Below are 16,335 nucleotides of genomic sequence, written 5' to 3'. Positions count from 1 at the left end.
ACAGATAAAATGTAGTGGAAAATACACAAGCTGTTTATCAAACGTTCTAGAATTCAAACCGCTGGACGGGGAACAAAAAAGAAGAAAGTAAGAAATAATGCAGATAAATAAACAAACAAGCCTTGGGCGTGCAAAGCGCGTGCTGCGCACTCGCTCTAAAACGGCGCGCGCGACGCAGCGATAGATGGAACGTTATTTATTTATTTATTTGTTTATTTTACCCTCTAGGTTTCGATAGCGCAACGCTCTGGTCGGATGCCGCACCCATTTATTTGTCGAGACCGCGCGACGGGGTCGCTTATCTGCCTGCCCTCGCTTGCGATACTATACCGTCCGGCCATTACACGTTACAAAGAGAGGCGTGCGACGGCAGGAGAAACAAAAAAAAAAAAACGCGAAGACGTCTCGCGCTGGCGGAGCCACTGATCGACGAAGTTTCGTCCGGAGAGAACCGTTATACAGCCCCGGCCGAACTGGGCGCAAATGCAGGTGACCCGTCACGTACACACGTATGCGGAACGATATATCGCCACCATTCCTGCGGGTGCGGAAGCGGAGGAATATTCGATGACACTCCGCGCTTAACCACCACCAGTGGCCACTGCTGGCTCGGGTTGCGCACTCGTCGGGGACCGTTAAGCGTTACACGGAAGTCGTGGTCGGTGTCGCGCACGCGCGTGCGGCGCTTCCCGGACGCCACTGAATCTTGTATACGGGCACACACACAGCGCGGCGACTGATATACGGGCGGGGATATCGACGACGGCCGGCGATGGTGAGCCCCATTTGGGCCATTTGGGTTTGGCGCGAAGTATACGGAAGTGTGCGCCGATTTTGAGCACTCAATGCTGTGCACGTGATGCCATGCGCGCTTGACGCATAGGTGACCGTGCGGTGGAACATCAGCGTATAACCGGAAACACTCCGAAAAAGAAAAAGAAAAGGAATCGATAATTAAAGTTGCGTATTGCTTAGCACGTCTCCGTATTGCTTCGGACGTATCCGTCCGAAGGTATGCATGAGAAAGTAATCGCCATGCTCGAGGCCTTGGGTTTTAAGGATGCATGACGGAGGAATGGCAAGCGAATCTGAAAGGTGGTGTATAACGGCAGGGAAGGAAGGAAGGAAGGAAAACTTTATGTGGTCCTGCAAGTAGTGATAATTAATCACTAAGCGGGCCGCTCCCACGTTGGGACCGGAAGGCCAAGCCTCACGGCCACATCGTGAGCCTGCTGGACAGCCCAGAATAACGGCAGGGAACACGCAGATTTAAAGTACGTTACCTTTTTAAAGTAATGAATTCCTTTAAGGTCCAGTGATTTGGTAACATGAACCGCGGATCTACAGTAGACGTGGCAGAAATGAGTCACACCATAAGCAGAAGTTACGAACTTGAGGCGTCCACCATTTCCCTTCAAATGGGTGCTCATACTATGAATCCATCCTTGGCCCTTGTTCGTGCACGGTGTAGATTCGTTACAGCAACATTTTCGGAGATCACTCGAATCATATGCGCTAGCAAGAAACAACTGATTTCGTATACTTCAGCAACTCACTTTAGCCATGCCACGGCTGGAAACGCAATGGTTTATGAACTGGTAACAGTCAAGGTGAGACGGACATCCTCTTCTGTGAGACATCGCTTAGTGTATAGAGTTGTTATCCATCCTGGATACTGTACAACTGTGGTTAAACTGGTTAAACTGGTTCACTTTCGAGGACTGATTCGCTCAGAAATATAGAAAAAGTCAGAAGAGAAAGAACTCACGAAAATCAAAAAGAGAAAGGCTGCGAATCCTATAATTTCAAAAACAATATAAAATAAAAGCAGTGAAGTACTCTTCCTCGATTAACGCTGCATTCTGCCAAAAGAATGATAAGATACGACAAAGATACAATGCAAGCCATTAATTAGCGCAATTCCGCTGCGTGCTTCTTCGGTAATGGTCCGCTCCTTTTCGCGTTTCCAATCAGGTTCTGCGATTGCAAAGGCGCGCCCTCAAATGCAAGCCTTTGTCACCGTGCAGGTTTCGATCCCAGCGGCTCTCTGTCTATATATGGTTCCAAAGTACGCCTCCGAGTGCTGAAATTTGCACCTTGCACTCTATGGTCAGGCGCGAGCAGTTCACGCTGACACTGCCGAGGGACAAAATACAGCTTAGTAGGTTTAACAGAAATAACAAAAATCAACCGAGACCAGATCTGATCATTAAATAAACGTTCTCTCTGTGCCACGCAGTAAATATTATCTCTTCACGAGATCTGTTACTTATAGCCGTAACAGGAAGTCAGCAATAAACGTAAGAAATAAGAGCAACTGTAGAATTCAAACGAACGATGTTCGGAGGCGGTGTACCGCAAATCATCATGATTAACGCTTTTTTTTTTTTTGTTCATATCACGGTTAGGCGCGCTGCTTCGTAGCATAGTCGACATTCACGATACCCACCAACTACATGCTTCTCCTTAGCACTGTTTTATCCTGAGTTCCGTCCTAGGCATTAGGTTTTCTATCCCCGGAAAAAGTGTGCCATAGGTCAGTTATCGATGCTGCGGATTCTCAAGGTCTCGGCATTTGTGCCTCCTGAAGAGACTAACTGATATAGAATGTCAAGGCTCGCACCGCGTATTAATACAGAAAAATGAGGAAAAAACGACAGCGTTCGCCACTCGAGGAAGTTACCTCTCTCTCATATTTTCCGTTTTCTCTTGCTTCGGAGCCGCCGAGAGGTTAAAGGCACCGCGTCCCCCAATTCCCCCCCCCCCCCCCCCCCAACCTCTCAATAGCCTTTTTTGCAGGCCCAGGCCAAGTACCGCCTTCTGTAGACACACTCCGCCAGCAACACCGACCGCTGCGAGGAAGCCAGTGACCCTCGGAGACAGCTGTGCTGCGGGCAGGCAAGGAGGAAGCGCCACCGTTGACTCTTCTACGGCAGCAGCAGTCCGGAGTCGCAGGAGCAATGGCCCGTGCGACACGAAGTCCCCCCTGCACGCCGACTCGAGTCGGCCGTCGTCGACTTCCTTCAGCTCGACGCGTGTTGGCGCCACGCTGCCGCTCTCGGCTCGCCTCGCACGGCACGTCCTCTCCGTGCTTTGTGACGGGCTCTCCCCGGCGTTTGTCTTCTTGCTTTCGAAGCCCCCTCGGCGTGTCTGTCGTGTATATACGCCGCGCCTGGCTTTCCCTTCGTTTGCGTTTGGCGTCTCGTTCAACAGTGGACGATCCTTCTTGGGTCGGACGGCGCGGACAGTCACCGCCTCATTCGTTACGGAAGCCATCGACACTGTCCAGGAAGTTTGCGCTAAGGACGCGCTGCTGGCCGGTCGGCGTGGACGTCTGGGAAGACGCATAACCGACGATGCTGCCGGTAATAGCCCTCCGTTTAGCCGGCCGGCGAGTGCACCCACCCGCGTTGTGATGCTCATGCGTGCGTGCGTACGCAAATGCGCATCACTACGGGATTAGATAGATAGATAGATAGATAGATAGATAGATAGATAGATAGATAGATAGATAGATAGATAGATAGATAGATAGATAGATAGATAGATAGATAGATAGATAGATAGATAGATAGATAGATAGATAGATAGATAGATAGATAGATAATATGCTTGCGTTCGTGTGTGCGTGTGTTGCACAGTTGTTCAGGTGTTGTTCGTGCGCTATCAAGATAGAAGAAATATACCGTAGAAAACTGCCAGACAGTAGGGTGGGGTGCATCGCACCGGCGTCGTATAGTGAAGCTCCGACTTTCCTGATTAAATGTTTGTGAACTATATAAGCGTTTCAGTGAGTGTAATCGTGTTTGATGTGAATGTCGTATCCATGGAGTCATTCGTATGTGTGTAGTTCGTATTACTGTTTATTCAGCGTCTCTTGGCACGGTATAGACATTTATATTTTTTCTCCCCTTTCTTATTTTCTTTCTCGTTTTTCTTTCTTGTATTCCGAAGACCGACTTCGGTATTAATAAACAAACACACGGTGAGTACGTGTTTTCATTACGCAGTGGCCAAAAACAGCGCGCGAACGCGACATCTGAGTTTGGACAGAGCGCATTATACAACGCCTTATTCCAGCAACAAAGTCAGTTTGCCCCGTTTATTAGCGCTCGAAACCAGCCTCAAAGCTATGGGCGGAAGTGCTTTAAAACTCGCCCGTCGCTGTTGGACAGCATCAAATTAAATGTCAGTCGTTCTAGTCGGAAGCGCTGAACGCTCAGTGAACGTCAAGTGAGGTACTTCTGTCTCGTGTTACTTGTTGAGGAGCACCGCGATTCTCCTTATTTGCCGTCCCGTGTACAAGCACACAGCGGAGAGCCTCATGCAGCCCGTGCGAACGATTCTATAAAAAGCCCGCATCACCGCGGTTCCACTCATGTTGGATTAGCGTTACTGTCACATCGTGGCAGCCGCTTTAAGGCCGACCGAAGAAGAGTCTGCAATGACTTTGTTTCTTTGGTCCAGTGACAAGACGGAGAGGGCTAGAGGGAGAGAGGCAACGGAGGAACGAGGGGGGAGGTATGACGCAAACGTATACATACGCCGGGAGCGTTGCAGCAGCGCGACTGAGGCTGCTGCAGCTAATAAAAGCAATATCGAGAAGCAATTGCAGAGTTGGTTGCATGCGTACCAGTATATAAGCACCGCCGTACACACGCGCGTTGTCACGCGCAAAGAGATTCAGGGGCCGTTCCCACTTCGCATCTTCTTCTGCTCGCGGAAAACGCCAAACTCATTATGTAAACGAACGCGTGCGCGTGGAAGAAAACGAAACACAAGCCGCGGAGAAGGTATAGACAGTGTGAGAGAAGGCGGCGAGGAAGGGGGGGGGGGGGGGGGGGTAGGCGGCTGCGTTAAGCGGCGGCGGCGCAGCTCCAAGGGGCGCCCCGCTGAGCACTCGGGCGCGCGAAGCGACGGCTCTCGATCGGACATCATCGCCCGCTTGGCGCATCAGGTAACTCGCCGTATCTTCCTCGCTTGCTCCGTTTGGTTTCCCTCGCTCGTTCGAACGGGGCACCGTTCGAACTGGAGGCGAGACTGTCCGGAGAGCCGCTCGAATCGTGACCACAACACAGCCATCGCGCATGCCTGCGTCCTCGCGCGATTCCCGTCGCTATGTGCAGTGCATACGCACGCACGCACGCAGGGTCGGCATATAACGTGATCTGCGCCGGACGCGGAAGAGAGCGGGCAGCAGTATAGCATATGCTCGCAGGAACTCGGCTCCTCCTCCCAGCGCTCACTTTTGACTCTTTCCGAGGCACGAGTCAACAGCGGTCGCGCCGGACGGACGCGTGGGTCCGCGCGCACGCAGCTGCGCGAGTCTCTCTAGAGCCGGTTACGGGTAGGGGGGGGAGTGTGTTTGTACACTACGCGTACGTACATAACAGCGCAGTCGGAAGTAACGGGGCATCAAGCCGTATGAGAGCAGCGCGCGGATGACAGAGAGTAAGGAGAGTGGTCTCTGCCGGAGGTGAGACGCAGCAGCGCGGCTTTCGCGCAGCGCGTCTTCGTCCGGTCGTCCTGCCCGGAGGAGAGGAACGTGTCGCGGCGAATGCGCGTGACCGCGGATGACGCGGCGGACGGCGAGACAGTGCAGCGGCTTCAACCGCTCGGCAGCCGAGCCTCTTGCTTTCTTGCCGTCACGCTGCGAGAGATCTGCGCAACGGAGAGCGAGCGCTCGCTGTCCGGACATGATGGGCGCCGTTGTCTTTGGTGGCCCCGAGCCGAGCCGCCGCGCTCATCTGCTCGTTCCCTTCGCCGTCGCATTTACCTGTCTCTCTTTTGAGGTATAGGAACTTCGTGCGAGAGCTGTCGGTAGCGAGTGAGGGTTATGTGTACGTCGGCATGGCGGAGGCTGTCGCGTCTTTGGTGGCGACTGCTGGCGCAGGAGTCGCAACTGAATGTCGAGGTCGTAATAATAATCGCCGTGCGGTAAGCACGACGAGACAGGCCCGCGGACGCGCTCCTGCTTGTGGGCCGCCAAATGATAAGCCCCTATCATAATTTGCTGCACGGGTGCCAAGAGAAATTAAGAAGCATGAGTACGGTTAATAATTTGACAGAGCTTCCGACTTCGTCTCTGCTCTGTCAGGTATACTTATAGAAGAACACGTTTGCGCAACCCTTCCAGACGGCGAGAGATGAGTACTTCAGTGAAAGACTATTTCAATTCATATTCCAAAAAGCTAGACCTCTCTCTCACTCGCTGTTAATTGCGTTTTTATAAAAAGTTATACTCGTCTCTTCGTCTGTTGTTTTTTTATTAGCAGGAACAGTATGGGACGTCTGGTTAACTTCTGACCCGTTCTTTCGTTAGATTCACGGACACAACATGAGCAGACGTTTTGCCAGGTTATAGCACTCGACACAAATGCCAACTCCAATAAAATAAAGTGTCAAAAGTTCAAACCTCAACCCTTGTCATGTTTTACAGGAGAAGTTGATGTTTAGTACAGTTGCACCATTCTTTTGAACACGGATAACTGCAACTGCGCTAACCGTTGTAATAGCGTTTTAGCATGACGTCTTACCATTACTGCTACCGTTGCTCCCACCAGCTAGCTTTACGCGTGCTTGTGGGGCTAAGTCGCACTAGATATGTATATGTGCTGCGGACTATATAACAACCAACCGACAGGTAGCCAAGGTGATAGCACTATGCTAAAGCTATAGAGAAGGATGATGCTTAAAAAAGGGTATAGAGGTTAACCAGAGGTACTTCTGTTTGGCTACCCTGCACGGGGTAAGGGAAAAGAGAAACGTTCACAGCCGCAGTAAACCGCGCGCACACAATCCAGCGGTGGCAGATAGCTTTATCAGTGTAATATGATAGGCCCGTACACGTCGGGAAGTTGAGCAGCGCATATATATATATATATATATATATATATATATATATATATATATATATATATATATATATATATATATATATTCTTCCACCAAGCTAAAGCTGTCTGATATCTCCATGAGCTGTCGTACCGCCGCCCTTGTTACATACCTTGTTATGCTACATATTGCTACATAACTAGCAAACGACCCTCATCCGCCTAACATATATTTAGTAAGGGTATTAAAGCACGCTCCACCTCGTCGCCCTTTTTTTATTTTGTGGAAATGAAAATAAAAGAAAGAGACGTAGTCACCAAGAGACGTAGTCACCTTATAATGGTGACGGCTACTGCTTTTCGCATAGTGGAATCAACATTATATAAATTATACGCAAGAAAACGAAGAGAGAGCACGTCATATGGGGGGTCAGAAATCCACAGCACACAGTCCGCATCAAAGTTCCAGCAGCAAGGGCGCGGGCACTTACGCGAGCCCCGCACGATTACGCGCGGTTGCATTTGCACCAGCACGTCGCGTGTGTTATTGTACAGACCGAGCGGTAACTCTCCTTAAAGCCCCACAGCGCACGCGTTCTGCGTATCATAACCCCGACGGTCGGCCATGATGCGCTGCCGAGCTCTCGCCGCGGTGGACGGTGCTGCGCGAATCGGGGTCGCGGTGCCGTCTTCACCTCGCGGACGCATTAACGGACCGAGGAGATTTCAGCGAAAATGGTTCCAGATGAAAGCGGCCGTCTTCGCCACCAGCCGCAGGGGTCTTCGGGGGTCGTTGAACACAACTCTCGGCGGTGGCCTCATTCGAGTGAGCCGCCGCCGCCGCACACACACACAGAGCAGCGCTGCTACTGCGCGCATCACGTCTCTGGGACTCGCCAAGTGGAGGATGGCAGTCACTTGTCAGAGGAGGAAGGGAGGGGGGAGCGCCTTCCCTGCATATGTATGCGCACGCATGTGTTTGTGTTCCCGACCTTGGATTAGTTTCCACAGAGACGCAGTTACGTCATCCGTCGCTCGCCAGCGGCCTTTTGGGGGGAAAAAAAGCGTTCGAGACAATTTGACAGCACCAAAGCATGGCCACAGCACGGTGCTCTGCAGCTCCCAGTGGGCTCCTGTGGAGTTTCTTTTGTGGCGGCCGGCATAGATGCGCTACGGGAGATTTTGTCTTTCGACATGTCCGTCTGGGCATCGTGCCGGAAAAAATAAAATAGAAGAAAAGAAAAAGAAATGCCACTATGTATTCATGGCAACGATAGAAAAAATACAGTGCAGCGAAGAAAAGAAGACACTGCGTGTGCAGACACCACCGAGGTCGTCATCTTCGCCGACGATTTATAGCAGATGCTCATTAAATGAAAAGAAAGAAAGAAAACTGCACTCTCAACGAGACAAGGAAGTAATACGGTGTTGCGCGGTTTTCCGTTTAAAGTCTTTGTGCCAATAACAAACTCTCCAGTTAATGCTCTTCTGGTTTTGGCCTTACCCCGTCCCCACCCCTGTACCCCTGTGTATAGGGGAGGTGAGCTTTGCGCTTCCTTTTTTTTTTCTTTTTTTTTTTGCTAGCATTCGGATAATCTTAAAACGCACAATTGATTAAACACAACATCGCTACCACCTTCTGCACCAAAAGAAATTTCAATGGCGCGTGAAAGAGCGTCGCGGAAGATAAAGGGGAAGAGGAGACAGATTAATGGTCAATGGCGAAAGAGACAGACAGAGAGAGAAAAAAAAATGGAAGGAAATGCAGAGATGTCACCTGCAGGCAAATCCACGTCGAAACGCATGCCTTACACCGGGAAACAAGGGATGGGCGAAGGACACGCAGCTAGCTTCAGCAGCCAAACAGAAACACGAGTAATAATAGCGCAACTAATGACGAAATGAGCAACGCGATATATTGCGAGGTACTTCTAGAGCAGTTCGTCGGTAGCTCGCTTAATTTCGGCACAGCTATAATTGCACAACTGCGTTACATATATACTGTGGGCATAGGTACCCGCCTTTCTTCAGAGCACTTACTTTTTTTTTCTCGTTCTTCCCCTTCACTTTACGTGGTTTGCTGTGTGCTGTCTCACCGAGCTAAATAGGCCGATAACGTAGATAGTGCAATCGAAAGTGATGCCTTGGTGGACCGATCCTGATACGAGCGCGCCACACGTGTGATCTCGCAAGTGTTTTCGTGTAGGTTGTACAACGCGGCTCACTCTTGGACGCAGATCTACGTCACAGCACCCGCAAGCCTCATACATAGCATTAACCAGCAGTGCTAACCAATAAGTGTCCCCAGTACCATATCTCAGAGGGTCTACCGGGAAGTTATCGCTTGTCTTTGACAATCTGTTCTCTTCTGTTATTGGTTGCAGTGGAGAGATTGAGGTAAGGAGTACCCCGGATACTCGATTTATCTGTGTTATACGGCAAGAAATAAAGGAAGAACTCATAATGCTCAAATAAATAAATTAATAAAAAAATGACAATGAAACTAATAAATCATCTTCCAATCATTCCTGCCCCCGCTCCACCATGTTTTACTTTTTCGTTCGGCGTATCTACTAATACTACACTCAACTTGCATTCTTTTCTGAGCATCCACCTGAACCAAATCGCATTCTCTCTCACTCTCACGCACACATACAAACCGAGCGCACGAATGAAACGTCTACACAACACTTGAGCGTTGTATATATAGAAGGAGAGCGGAAGCTAATCAGACACGAAAGTTCACCTTCGTTAATTAGTCTTGCAAGACGGTTAAAACTAGATAGCGCGATTCTCGCAACATGCTCGGCACGTGGCAGCACCACACCATTATCACCGCGAGTTCCGAGGCCACGTTTAAAACATGGCATTCAAGGGCGCCAAGACGTGGACGAGACGAAACGCGCGGCGATAATAATATGGTTAAGCTAACACGTTGCGCAAGATCCCGCTTCGAAAAAACTCCGAACGAACAGCTGCGGCGTGGCGTCACTCTTAAAAACTGTCACTGCGTTTTTTTTTTGTTTTTTTTTTCGTTTTCTGCAGCCAGGAACGCCCCGTGTTAGTCGAGCGGTTGCCAACCGGCACACGAAAATGTCGTTCTGCGAGCGCATCCCTGGCGATCGTCCAGCAGCGGCGGAGCAACACTCACTTACGCCGCTGCCCACGTCGATGTCGGTCCCATGGCATCCGGCTCGTATATCTTGAAAGCAAGGTTTGATACTCGGAAAGCGTACTTGGTACTCGAGACGCTTTGTCTGTCGCGCTGTGCCCAGATACTTCGAAGATAGAGTGGGCAACCTTGTTCTTGGTTTTAGGACTGTACGCTTCCTTCAAAGGTCAAGCTTCTGGCTGCTGCGGTCTGGCGTGGAGTATATAGTCTCGGTGCTCGGAATTAGCAGCCAAGTTCCCACGGAAGTGCGGCCTTAATGCAGCGGTTATGCACGGAAACTCAACGGGCGCGAGCCAAACCGATGCAGGGAGTCCAAAGAGGAGATTCAGGCGCTAATCTTTGACATTGGACATGGACGGACTTGGACAATAACCACACGCTTCACCACTACACTTTGAAGTATCCCGATAACATACATACATACATACATACATACATACATACATACATACATACATACATACATACATACATACATACATACATACATACATACATAGATACATACATAGATAGATAGATAGATAGATAGATAGATAGATAGATAGATAGATAGATAGATAGATAGATAGATAGATAGATAGATAGATAGATAGATAGATAGACAGACAGATAGATAGATAGATAGATAGATAGATAGATAGATAGATAGATAGATAGATAGATAGATAGATAGATAGATAGATAGATAGATAGATAGATAGATAGATAGATAGATAGATAGATAGATAGATAGATAGAAACTGTAGGGTGAAAAAGAAAGTAAAAAGCACGGGGGATTGAAAGAAGACTATCCTCTAAAGAAAAGTGTGGAACCAGATCGGGGTGAATGATAAAGAAAGAAGAAAAAGCCTTGATGAAGTGAAAGGCAGATTTCATATTGCGCATTCTGGAAATACTTGTCAAGCTTCTGGCGTTTCGGTGGCTGCATCCACTCTCAGAAGTTGCGCGCAGTCCGGAAAAGCAAGTTTTTTATGCTCGTTGTCACAATAAAGTAATTTCTCGCCTTAACAATTCGCTTTGGTTGCGCTTGAACGTTCACACTTAAGAACCACAGGTGGACAAAAGCCCGTGGTCGAAGGAGCACTATGACTGCATGGTGGCGCCGGCATACTAAGGATTGGAGAACTAAACACACTTCTAATTAGTGGTATTTATTAAACCAATTTTTCGTACGTACACTAAGAATCTTCGAACATATTTTTTTCTTTTCATGCAATTTTTATAACGGCTTGTATATTCGTGCCACCTTCAGAAGGTGCAAGCATATCAACCAATGCGCAGTTAATCTAAGTGCAACACACAGCAGTGGTTATTCAAGCCAACTTTATCGTTACATAGAACTATATACAACGTATCCCACTCCCCTTTCTACAAGCTCTGCTCTTACAAGCAGGTTATATCGTCAAGCACGCGTGGCTGTGCTGGACTTTGAAGTTCTTGCTGCTACAACAACAGACAGAAATGAGCTGAACGACTTCGCTCTGCCGGCGTTTCTTCCAGCTACCTAACCCCGACCAATCATTTCCATCGACATGATCAGTCACACTGTTTTCGATGCCGGACGTGTCTTGCCCAAGAAGCTAGCGGTAACCGTGAAGGATAGCTTAGAGAGCCTCGACACGATCGTTTTCGTCCAGCGGCTGCATGCACGTATACCTTCCCGCGTCAAGTGAGAGCCGCCGTCTTTTCGCTACGGCGAACACCATTAAGTCACGCGGTGCATGCAAATCATGCGGTGCAGCGACAGCGGAACATCGAGCGGAAGATTCGGCAACGTCGCAGCGGGACGCGAGCGACGATGCCCGCGTAACAGGAAGCCCCTTGGACGCGCCTCGAAATAGCATCCGCCACGGGCTCGGAGAGCGACAGCGCCTTGACGCAGCAGACTACAAGCCGTACAAGAACGCGTCCTCGCACTCGTCCATGCAGCGCCGCGCGCTCAGCGTGTCACTTGTGTCCACAGAGGAGAATCCGCGCGTGGCTTGCTTTGGCTTGGCCAGCCGTGCAAGCCGGACGAGGCGACTGGGCGGTACGCCGTGTGCGTACCGTCTCCTGCAAGTTCCGTGCAGGTGGCAAACAAAAATGTCACGTGCGTAAGGAGCCGGTTGGTATATAGTCGACTGAAATTTACGTTGCGTTTGCGTCATTAGGTAATTGTTTAATATGTTCAGAACGTGTTTTATTATAGCTTTGATTGCGCAACATTTTTGAGGAGACACACAGAAGAGAAACACAACACAGAGCGCTACTTGCAACTAAGGTTTTATTCCCTTGTCAGTGGAATAAATACTGGAAGATACAGAATGTGACTATGGAAACAAAGTCTATCTTGACCTCTGTGCATCCTTCATCACGCCGGAAGTTTATTCGTATTAACAGTGTTTGTGATAAGTGACATGTTTAGGTCACATGTAATTATATGGCGTGCTATATAGAATTTACGCTACGAGTTAAAGTGAGATGCTCGGGACATTCCTCTCGGACTGACTCTTCATTATTTTTCTTCTCTTTCGTTATTATCCATTCTTCCCATATCCCCCTCCCCAAGTGTAGGGTAGCCAACCGGGCACGCCCTTGGTTAACCTCCCTACCTTTCCATCTTCGCCTTTCTCTCTCTCTCTCTCTCTCTCTCTCTCTCTCTCGCTCTCGGGCGGAGCAATTGCAGGCCATGCCTTCCCAATGCTAGAGCCGCTTCTAGCTAGCCCCCGCCTCATCATCCTATACAGATACTTGTCAAATATTCAGATTATTAAACAATCATATTTTGGTTGCGCTCACGTTCGCCGGCAAAGAGATTCCGCGTCTCCAAGTTCCTGCAGCGATATGAAGTAAGTCCGTCATCTAGCAATCACTGCTGAAGGTCCTCACGCCTCAGGCAGAAAAACAAGAGAAACAATGCTGTTTGGCGTCTTAAAAAAAAGAGAATGAGAGAAAGGGAGAGAGAGAGAGAGCCTTGTTGTGACTGAAGAGCTTCGCCTATGTGTTACTTTTGCCATGCGTCACGTCCATAGCCCATAACGTTCGGACAAAGTGGCTGCATTTTCCGATACTCGGTGAACACGCAGGCCACAGCCGCTTCTTCAGTCGCAGTGCACTAAACTTCGCGCCGTGCGTGTAGAGCAAAGGCGCGTGGCGTCGTCCAGCAAGTGGGACATCACCGACACGGCCGGCCGCGTCCCACTGAGAACCGGCGGACGCTGGTCGCATCCTCTCAGCTGCTCCGCGCCTGCGAGACTGCAGTCTGGCTGGCACTGGCTTACCGTGCCACCCGCGCCGCACTGCTATTCGCCGGAGAGAGAGAGAGAGAGAAAAGGAGCAGAGTTAGCGCTAGCGGGGATAGCTGTGTTTAAGACGAGTGCAGAGCAGGATGATGGCTATGTTTAGGTGCGCGCGGGACCGACTTGATTGGTGACTTGGTTCTCCCAAGAGGCACCCCTTCGGAGATGAAGACAAGCAACCGGCGTGGCTTGTTCCGGCACGGAAGGCGGTCAGCGTGCTGCAGTAGTTAAAACTATACGGTTCCTGGATCCGGCTTATGCGATTTCTGCAGGGTTGCCCGTCCGGGTCTCTGAATGAGTGTCCAGGTACCAAAGGCTGCGTTGCGTGGGCTGCTTATAGCCGGCCGTGTTTATCTGGACAGTTCTCAGTTTTGTAGCCGACGCAACGGCAACGTAGAGTGACTATGAATGGAAAGTCCTAACCGCAAAAGCGCAGGACGACAAGCTGTTCAGGGCATGTATCCATATGGTGCAGTTGATACGCTGCTGTTTGTAATAAAAGGCGGCGAGCCGATGACATGCAGTTCGCACGAACGGAAAGCTTCGGCACTTAGGTTCAAGATCCGCGTGCACAGACTATACAAGCTGCACACTGGGACAAAGATCCGTGACCACTGGAACTCGCCAGTCCATAAAATAATGTGAGTGCACTAGAAAGCTAAAATTACTTTAGTTGCACATCCGCAGCGCTCAGAAACAGAAATACAGTGACAGCTTAACCATGATAAATGCAACGTCGTCTGTGCACTTTGCAGCCTCGCTCGACTTTCATTATAGCGACAGATTACACCTTACAAGCATACCCTTGTCCGCTAACGTAAGGTAAAAAGGACCGGCTCGCCATAATCGTTCGCGTTTGCTGCCGTTTCCATTATTAGCGCCGTGTGCACACGCCGAAATCCCGCGGCTGGTTCCTCGGCGAACAATCGAGAAACATGCTCTGGCAGTCGCGTAACTGACGTCTCAATAGCGCAAGTGACCCACTGCTCCCTGGGACAGACCGAGTCCGCCCGGTGAGCGCGCGTGCAAGGGTACCCAAGCGCGTCCCCCGCCGCCGTTGTTGTTGTGGCCGAGGAGGGGAGGAGGGCACCGAGTCACGGACGGCGACGTTCTCTCCCGGTTCACACCGACCGTATGCTATGCAAGCAAGCGCTCGGGGAACTGCCACGTACCGTATTCGCGCAGACACAGCAAGCGCTTTTTCCTCTGACAGCTGTTATAAGGGTTCGAAACTGGGCTCACTGGCATCCGCGCCGTCCGTCTGTCATTTCCGTTACGCCGTCGTGCCGCCGCCTTGGTTATCGCGTCGTCATCGTCAGACCACCTCATCACCCGTAGCTGAACCCACACCATGTGGCCAAGAAAACGAAAACTTTGTTCCGTACCGCCACTACATTCAGCTCCTTCCATAACCGCACCTCGTTTTTTTAACCCTTTCATCTATGTCCTCTTTCTAACCCCTATCTCCCAAACTCAGTGTAGGGTAGCAAACCGGAGACTAATATCTGGTTAACCCCCTTGCCTTTTCTCTTCATCTCTCTCTCTCTCTACCTATCTATCTCTGTTCGCCATCTTTCTTACTCCCATGCCGTGTAGGGTAGCAAAGCGGGCGCCCGTCTAGTTGACCTGCCTAACTTCCCTTGCTCTCTTTTTCTCTGTTCATCATACTTCATCCTAAGCACATTACTCACAGTAAAATACGAACATCGATCGTCAACACACCGACTAATTCTGACAATATTTAGGCCCGGACTTGTATTTATGACCAATAAAGTTTGTTCTCTCTCAGTCGCGTTTAGTAACTTAACCACTATGCTATCGCGCAGCTTTTGAGTATAGCAATTTGCGCGGAGTTTTGTGTGCCACGCAGATTCTGAGGACTGCGGAGCCCGTGCATGTATTTGAGGGGCCACCGCAGGCAATGAAGGCGAAGTTGTGCTTATCTGAAAGAAGGCGTTTCTTTTGAGAAAACGGCGTTGTCTGATGTGAGAGCCAGTTGCTGCTGCAGTAAATGAGTTCAGAGCCGCATGAAGCGCTGTTGATTCTTACGCCTTTCTCAATCTCCTCGCAACCTGCGCTCGCGCATTATATGCACGCATCCACGGTACACACCGAGAAGCCAGCGACGACCGACCGCTCGGTGTGCTTCGCTATGCGTGGACGCACAGCCGCCGCCGCCGCCACCGCCGCGATATTATGTGTGTCGCGCGCTCTTCGCCTGTTATGCGTCGCGCAGCTGTTCCGTGTCATCGTCCGCTGCGTCGGCCGGCGCGTGTTTCTTCGAGGCAGACCGGCCGAAACTCGTGACGTCACACAACGCGACTCCGGCGAGTATGCGCTTGCGCTGATTGTTCGCTCGATTCGCTTGTGTCTAAGTCGCATTCGAGATGTAAGCTGTCACATGTGAATCTAAGGAGAGCCGTAGGAGTCAACTTGAATAGGACACATGGTGACGTTTCGGCGCGACATTAAGCTCTCGGGTCTACCTCACACAGAACTCTAAGAAAGACAGACTATGTATGTCTGTTTGTCTGTATGTCTGTCTTCTCCACGAAACGCTTGCCTGCCGAGCTGAGAAGAATGTCGTTCTCCATGTGCACCGCCGGGGAGCGCTACCTCAACAAAGACTCGAGAGTAATCATTTGAATAATGTTTTGTTGTTCTTCTTAACTTCTAAGACAAACAAGACAAGGGTTACTGGAGAACGATGGGTAAGCCATCGCCTTCAGTGGACATGATTAGGTTTATGGCGATGATAGATATAATGATGGGAACTTGCATATAATATTTAGAGCTGAACCTCGATATTTGACTACATGTATGTAGGACCCATAGCCAAATCTCCGCTGGTAAGAGAAAAAGAAATCATTTTCGGTGTTGACATCTGAATGCTAATGTTTACACCTGGAGAAAAAAATAAGGTATTTTGACTTTGTGTGCTGCTGATATCCGCGGTCTTTCCGGACCGCCACATAACATGCTTCGCAGGATAGCGCAGGCCGAACGAGCCTACTCATCCTGCTGTAACGAACCCGTTAACCGACAACAA

At 49.9% G+C, this 16,335-nt stretch overlaps 1 protein-coding gene across 1 annotated transcript in view; it reads right to left on the bottom strand.

The window, feature by feature from the left end:
- The window catches only part of LOC126537079 (glutaredoxin domain-containing cysteine-rich protein CG31559-like), a 184,627-nt gene that overhangs the window by 46,232 nt on the left and 122,060 nt on the right, over nt 1–16,335 (bottom strand). The window lies entirely within an intron of this gene.

This window comes from Dermacentor andersoni, chromosome 4 (assembly GCF_023375885.2).
Source record: "Dermacentor andersoni chromosome 4, qqDerAnde1_hic_scaffold, whole genome shotgun sequence".
Taxonomy (NCBI): Eukaryota; Metazoa; Arthropoda; class Arachnida; order Ixodida; family Ixodidae; genus Dermacentor; species Dermacentor andersoni.
Note: the sequence above shows the minus strand (reverse complement) of the source record. Positions and strands in the feature narration are given on the sequence as shown.